This window comes from Strix uralensis, chromosome 9, assembly GCF_047716275.1.
Source record: "Strix uralensis isolate ZFMK-TIS-50842 chromosome 9, bStrUra1, whole genome shotgun sequence".
NCBI lineage: Eukaryota > Metazoa > Chordata > Aves > Strigiformes > Strigidae > Strix > Strix uralensis.
Genome location: NC_133980.1, coordinates 6,556,375 through 6,563,990, shown reverse-complemented (window position 1 = coordinate 6,563,990; position 7,616 = coordinate 6,556,375). Strand labels below are relative to the sequence as shown.

At 51.4% G+C, this 7,616-nt stretch overlaps 1 protein-coding gene across 4 annotated transcripts in view; it reads left to right on the top strand.

The window, feature by feature from the left end:
* Nucleotides 1–5,501: 5,501 nt before the first annotated feature.
* The window catches only part of PLD1 (phospholipase D1), a 68,489-nt gene continuing 66,374 nt past the window's right edge, over nucleotides 5,502–7,616 (top strand). The window contains exon 1 of one of the 4 annotated variants that reach the window (XM_074878510.1): nucleotides 5,502–5,676. The gene's annotated coding sequence lies outside the window, so the exon portion shown is untranslated. Of the gene's footprint in view, nucleotides 5,677–7,467; nucleotides 7,565–7,616 lie in introns of those variants that run through there. The other 3 variants (XM_074878508.1, XM_074878511.1, XM_074878509.1) reach the window with 3 other exon arrangements.

Sequence of the window (7,616 nt, the reverse complement as noted above, 5' to 3'; positions counted from 1 at the left end):
GGCAAATCCAGACTCGTAGCCCAAGCTGTGCTCAGGGCTAGTGTGAGCACACGCGGGACACGTCCGTGCACTGGTTGCTTCTGCCAGCTCCAGGCCTGGCTGCCACCTGTGTGCTAGCTTGGAGCCTGTTCAATGTCAGCTCAGGTATATGTGGGCTGCAGTCACGCTATCATCCAAAGGTGGGGGAGTTCTCCAGCTCCCTATTTTAGGATTTTATGTAACATCCAGCTTATATAAGCCTTTGTCTGTTAACAAAATGGGTGGAGCGTGTCTTGCTTAGATTCCTTACTAAAGAAATGCTCGTTACTTAACTCTTACTCAAGTGCTCATTACGTACTTGAAGAATATTTTAGTTAGTTCCTTTCCTGTTGCTAATAATAATGTACCGACTTGACAACCTGTTATGGACAAATGATAAAAAATGTAATTCACCATTTAATGAATTGCATCTTACATTCGAAACACTGCTGTTGAGGTAGACGAGGGAAAAGCGAGGCATACCCCAAATGTTGGCCCTGGGTTGCATCTTGCTTTCTTCTTGCTCCCTCCTGGCAGGAGGTAGTTTGGGGGTGCTGGCAGGGGAGGAAGGAAGGTTTGGCCTTGCCAGGATGGCTTGGCATTCAGGACATCCCTGGGCACCCAGCGTTGGTAGCAAAACCCTCATCTTCAGCACAGCCAGGGTTGCACCCAGCATCACTTCCAAGGAGGAGGGAAAGGGGAGGGGGGCAGCATCCCATCCCAAAGCTGGTCTCACTGGTCTGTGTGGTTAATTAAACACCTTTCCAGACCCGGGCTTCAGTTCTCCAGCAGGTAAAGGTGAGTCGTATCCCGCTGTGTGCAAATGGCAAGGCATTAAAAGCTGCTGGGTGCCCAGATTCTGCGGAAGAGAGGAGCATGTAAATTGTTTTCAGATGGACTTGTTGAGCTCACTCAAACCTGGCATTCATGTTACTGTAGGGCTTTAAATAGAAAGACAGTGTGTGTCTTAGCTTAACACCATAAGGAGACGGTTTGCACCCTCTCCTTCCTCCAGATACTGTGCTTCATATACTGACGTGCCTGGCATTCCTTTTAAGTTTTGTGAATTGCTGCAAAAAACCTCCTTTATATGTTTTTCTTCCCCTTTTTTCCCTTAAAGCTGTGCCTTGCCCTGCAGCCCTGCCCCTCCACGGCTGCAGGCTGCATGGGGCAGCTGCCACACGGTGGCATACAGGTATCTGCAGAATGATGTGCCAGGGAGGGAACGGGTGGGAGGGTTTGGGTTTTTTCCTGCCCAAAAGCAAGTTTGCGATACAAGAAATAATGTATCATTTTAGCTCTGAGGCCTCTTTCTGTCCCTTGAGGGGTGACACAGATCAGAGGTCCACTGCTGCAGGGAAGATCAAACTAGAAGTGGTATCTCATGTTTTATTACATACATAAATTATTATTATTTTTATTAGCTTTTCACTTATCAATTTCATTCATCCCCCCCCCCCCCCGAGAGGAAGAAAAAAAACCCCAACTAAACCCAAACAGCAAGAGCTTTGTTTTTGTTTCCATGGGAATTCTGCAAGAGGAGGAGGGTGTGAAAGAAAACTGAAATATTCTGGCCAAACCCAATAAGGTTTGGATCCTGAGCAGTAGCAACCACAGCGCAGGGGTCCCGCTGACCCCTGGCCATGCTGGCAGGGAGGTGTGGGATGGGACTGCTGCTGTGTCATGGGGAGCATTGCTGTGCTGCGGAGCTGCGCCAGAAAAAGCAATTTGGCTGGGAGAAGATGTGACTACAACTCCCAGGAGGCACCGTGGCCAAGTCAAGCCGTCATGTTTAAGTGCCTTACATTAAAACTTCCTCCTTTGCCTCTTCCTCCAGAGTTAGGCGGACAATTGCGGTCCTTGAAAGAGGGAGGAAAAAAACGCCAAATTTAATAATGTGATTTCCGCAAACATGCCCCGTCCTTTCCTTTTGGAACACTGGTCTTACGGGACAAAACAATAAAAATCACTTTTTTTGTGCATGTATGTGGCTTAACGCCTGTTGGCCCATGTTAGGTGGTCTCTGCGCTGCTCCCTCCTTGGCAGCATCAGCGGTGGCTGTCCCACTGGTGCCAGGGGTTGTCCCGGTGTGTCTGGTGCACACATCCATGGGGCCCCATCGCCCGCTGTGGGTGTTGTGGTGATCTCTGCAGACAGAGCTGAGGACTGATCTGCCCCATCCCTCTGTGCACCTCATGGGAACATGTTCAGGCCCTTTCTCGTTGCACTGCTCTGAAATGGCTACAGCAAAACACATTTCCAGTTCCAGTGAGGTGAGACTCGTGTATACAGGCTACACCAACCCTGTTCTCCTAAAGAGCTGCAGAGTCGATGTGTTCTGGGGAGAGGGAATGACCATTTGAAAACCTGGCAGAGTGGTAGATCCACCACCACTCGCAGACCCTTTTCTCTACAGGCAGTGTGGCTTCAGCAGAGGTTGGGGACAGGGTGCAGGAGCAGGAGGCACGGTGGTGTCCCATGCTGGAGCTTGCAAGCCTCATGCAATGCCAGAGCCAGCCCTCATCTCACTGACAGGCTGTTCCTCACTCCCCTGGGGCTCTGAAAGCTCCTTCCCAAATGGGACGCAACTGGGGAAAAACGTACCCCCCAGTTTTTCCCCTAGTTCCCCTCGGGCCCCCATGGCTTTGCAGAGGCACCAGCATCAGCCACGCTCGGGGCCAGGGAGTGTCTGTGCAGCTAAAGGAGAAACACAAGGAGGAAAAAGGTTGTCCACAGACATGAAGGACAGGCAGAAGAGGGCTCAACTCAAGCAACTGATGGTTTGTTTGTTTGGTTTATGCCATCTTTGATACTTCACCTAAGCAGGAATGTGTTGGTTGCTGTGAACGGTGTCCGCTGAAGCACAGCAGTTCAGCAGCACCGGGCTGGGGAATAGCCTGTTATTCGTAACGCTGTAAATAACACAGTGCTGGAGTTTGTGCTAGTGTAGCTGTGCTCATTTAACAAGGGAAAAACAACCTGGTGAGAAAAAACCCTGTATTTAAATGACATCTGTGTTCAATACCTCAGACGGATCCTCGTCACATCTCTGCTGAAACCACTGAGGGCCCTCCTGCACCCCAGCCCTTGGGTCAAAACTGCTCTTTGCTACAGAGTAAAAGGAGTGCTTTTTGGGGTGCAAGAAAACGGTCTGAGAGGCTTGGAGAAGTTGATGGCTTCTTGGTGCTATCACACACTTGCTCCCACCTGCTCTGAGGCCATTTTTCTAGTGTCTAGCAGTCACTGTCCCTCCAGTCCTCCCCTCTCCGTGTATTTGTGATGCCAACTGGTGACCAAGATTGGGGATGAGGTCTGACAGACAATATTGTGTTTCTTCAGAGCTCAAGATACTTCTGAAGGTATGCGCCAGGTTTATGAATTGCCTCTGGGATGAGGAAAGTTATGGGAAGTGTAGCAAATTACTAATGGACAGGAGCACAATGGCATTTCTCCTGGAATAGATGAAAACTGTGGGTGGGGAACCTGCCCTGTTGTGGTGCTCAGGAGAGGAGGAACTGTGCTATGTAGAGAACAAAATGCTCACGGAGAATGTCTGCTCTCTTCTGCTGCTGGCCTAGCCCTGCTCACAGCGGCTGCCAAAATAAACCTAGCAGCAGAGAAATTAAATATGCGTTAACTGAGCTAAGGTTTATGGATTTGTAAAGATTTGCCAGAATTCAGCCAGGCAGTTGCATAGGTGATGAGCGCTGAAATGAGCACTGGGCGGGTGGGCATGGGTTTGTCTACGGAAAGAGTCACTCTCCTCTGTGTCTGAGATGTCCCCTCCCTGTACCAATGCACGTGGAGAGGTGCGCAGGGATGGGAGATGAGGGGGTGCCTGCAGCCCGCTGGCCTCCTGCCCGAGGAAGCTGTGGAGTCAGCAGAGGTGAGGCTGGAGAAAACGGCAGAGATGGGGCATCCGGGGCAGGTGGGTGCCCTGACGAATGCTCCCCGTGCTGTCTGTCCACCGATTCCATCCCGTATGTTGGCGTTAGCATGAAACCTCTCCATGGTGTGGGGTAACGTGTCCCTCTCGAGCACGGCTTTGCCGGCTCTTTGGGGTGGAAGGGTGATGCCAGTGATACAGGGGGACTTTTTGTATTTCCCATCGCCCCTGTTCTTTGCTGCAGAGCCCCACCCTGCTTTTCTCCGTTGCTTTGTTCTCTCATGACACTGAGTGTTAGAAATGTCTGTGCTGTCTTTTTTCCTTGCTCAATACAGACAGCACTGGTGAGCCACCCTGACTCACAGCTCTTCGTAGATGTTTGAGCTCAGCAGCGTGAGTTGAAGGAAGTGGCAATGCTACTGGGAACCCACCTCAAATTTCTGTTTGATTTTAAACATGAAGCACATCACTCAAGCTGTTTTAAGCCATGTCATAGTAAACGCAGTGTAAAGGAGCTAAGGCGATGTGCTGCAGGTGTGCTCACAACCAAAGCGGGTACTGTGCTGGTGGACAACGTGGAGATGCTTCAATTTTGCACTGCCACAACAGGGGTAGAGTCTGTCTCTGCATTAGCAGTGGCCAAAGTCGTGTTATTTACCTCATGTAGATTTGAGGACCATGGTTCAGTTCCTCACCATTAAAAAAAAAAAATCCCTTAAGGAAGAAAAATATCGTGACAGCCATATTGAAATCTTGCTGTAGAGCCACAAGTGGGAACACTGAAATCCCTGGAAAAAGTCACCAAGATGTCCCCTGTACAGCTGTGGCAGTGGAAGCTGTAGTACTGCAGACAGGTTTCAGGCATTTTACCAGCATGCCAGTATGCGAGACTGTTATAGCTGTTTAACGTATGGAGGATTTTTGCTTCTCCGCTTGTCAGTTCAACACTTCTATAAGCACAAAAATTTTCTCTTGCTAAAAAATCTGCTCCTTTGCATATTAAAAAGGGCGTATGGGAAGTAACATGAAAAATGCAGCACATGCAGGCGAGTACTGCTCAGATACAAACAATATGTGACCATAATTATTAGGTTGTCTTATCCTAAAAATAACATTGCATGTGTACTTAATTCATTGTTAATTTGCACTGACTTTTTCATTTGTTCCCCTCGCCAAATGCAATTTCTTGGCGGCGGTAAACTGACTTCTCCCTGTTGAAGTCATCGGGCTTCTGCCAGAAGAGTACAAAAGGGGAGAAATTGTGTTCCCTGGGAAAGCTGCATTTGCATGAGCGTGGAGCAAATCACTTTGAGTCCTTGGACTTGCAGGGCTGTGAAGTTGAAATAAAAAAGCAGACTTTCTCCTCACTGCTAATGGATCACTTCTTTATTTTTTTTTTTTTTCCTTACGCACCCACCCTAGAAAAAGGGGCAGAACCCATTCAACCACCCTGCCCTTTCCCTCCACCCTTCCTGCCGGTATCCCAATCTTCTCCTTAACTCGCGGGGAGTGGTTTCCCCTTAATTAGCAAGAGCTCATAGGCTGGAGTGCCGGGGGGGTGGGTCACGCTTCCCTTTGCCGGGGGGGAGCCAGCTGGATGCTGGAGCCGAGGGGCCGGGCGGTGCCGGGCTGCGGGGCGGCTCTTGGGGCTGCGGGGCCCCCGCCACGGCCCGGGCTGGAGCGGGGGGTGGGAAGAAGGGCGAGGAGGAGGAAGACGCGGTCGTGCCGGCCCTGACAGCACCATGAGGCTCCCGCTTCCACCGGGGCAGGAGGTTGGTAGAGAAAAGCTCCGGAGTTGCGGGTTGTTTGCGGAGCGGCTCGGCTCCCCTCGGCGGGGCGGGCGGGGGATGCGCTCCCCGGGGTGCCCCGGCTCGCTGCGATGAGGGGGGGTTGGCTTTGGGGTGGCTTGGGGGGGAAAAAAAGGCGGTTGCTTAAGCACAGCACGTTTATTTTTCAAGTTAAGTCCCTGCTCCGGCTCTTCGCTGAGGCTGGGCAGCAAACTTTGCCAATGGGCGGTGTTGATCAGCCCCGTAGGACGTACTTGGGTTGATTTACTGATTTTTTCATGCTTTGCACCGGGGAGGTTGGGATCCGGCGAGGCTGGTGAGCCCCGCGCCGGCCTGGAGTCAGCCGTGGGGGCTCTGGAGCGGGGGATTGGGAGGTGGGAGCTGTACATCTGCTGTGAACTTCAGTGTTGCTGAGATGTATCTGGCTGGTACGACTCCAAAGTCTCTGCCCTGTCCCTTCTAGCAGCCGCAGTTTCGGGATATGGGATAAACTGGAGAGGTTCCCGGCATGCTGGCAGCCGGCTGCCACAACCCCTTCGGCCGAGCTCCCAGTTCCTTTTCTTGCAATGAAAGCCTTTTCTGCCTGTTGCTGTTTTTCTTTATTTGGCACGATGCTCATGCTTGGTATCGGAGGCTGCTCTTTGGAAATCTTCAGCCCCCCCAGATGCCCCAGATCTGCCCTGGGCAGGGATCCATGCTGGTGCAGCTCCGTTGACTTTGGGAGTGCTTCGCCTGTGCGGTCAGGGCTGACACGGGCTCTCCGCACGCAGCAGGACAATACAAATTGTGTGTCCAGGTCTACATGGTCTCCAGATCCCTCCTATAAGTAAATCTACACAATGCCTCTGAAGCCATTGGAGTTAGGTGGCTGTTTGGGGGACAAACACTGGTGGTTTAATTGGGTGGGTGAAGCTGTTAGTTTGGGGTTTGGTTGGAGGTGGTAAGTAATGGGATGTCACAGCAAGTCTGGTGTGTCCATGGCTGCTGGGACAAATGCTCTCTGTTTGTTTGCAACTCGGGGGGTGGGAACTCTTTCTCGAGTGTCTTTAATCGCTCAAGAATTCATGTTTTCCTTCCCATGCCGTCTCTGGCATTTGATAGCGTGAGCTCATGCCAGAGACTTGCAGATAACCGGGGAACTTAATTTCTGACCACCTCTTCTCATGATGCTCACAGGAGTGTTAGCTCCATGGCTTGGGTCTCATGGCCAAATCCTGCCCAGCTTTGCCAGAAGTTGGGAAGCTCCAAGTTTAAGCCCTGGGCTACCCTTCCTTTTCAGCTTGCCATTTGTCTGCGCTGTATTTACTGTGAATATACAGAAAGCCCCTTCCTTCAGCATAAGCATTCCTGTGTGATGCTGAGCGCTGCCCAAGGATGCTGGGATCCCTGATCCTTGCTCAGGGGATGGGTGCTGAGCGCTGGTGCGGGATGGTCACCACCAGCCCCCCTTGCACAGCTGCTCTGCTCTGCCCTGTGCTTGCCTGTGGCTGAAAGGGGCACTTCCTTCTTTTTTTGCTGTGAGATACCACCAAACCTGTAAAATAATTTTTTTTTGTGGTAGGGAAGTGTGTCTGGCCTTTGCTGGGGCTGGGGGTGCAGCACGTGGGAGACCTGCAGTGCCCACACTGCCACAGTGTCCCCATCAGCCATCTTCAGGTGGGGCTGAGCTGGCTGGGGGGGCTGCCCCCGGGTGCTGCCCTCCCCACTGGTGAGAGGCCAGCCCCAGGCTTGGTCAGAGCTTCCTGGGGGAGAAGGTTGAGGTTTATCAAAACAGGCTGGGGAGAAACCCAGATCCCTCTGAAAAGACCTGTTAAAATTTAGAGAGATTCCTGCAGACTGTGGTTCAGCAGATTCAATGGAAGTTTATCGAAAGGTATGTCTTTAATTTTTATTTTGCTAAGGTTTAGCTTTCCCACTTGGAGAAG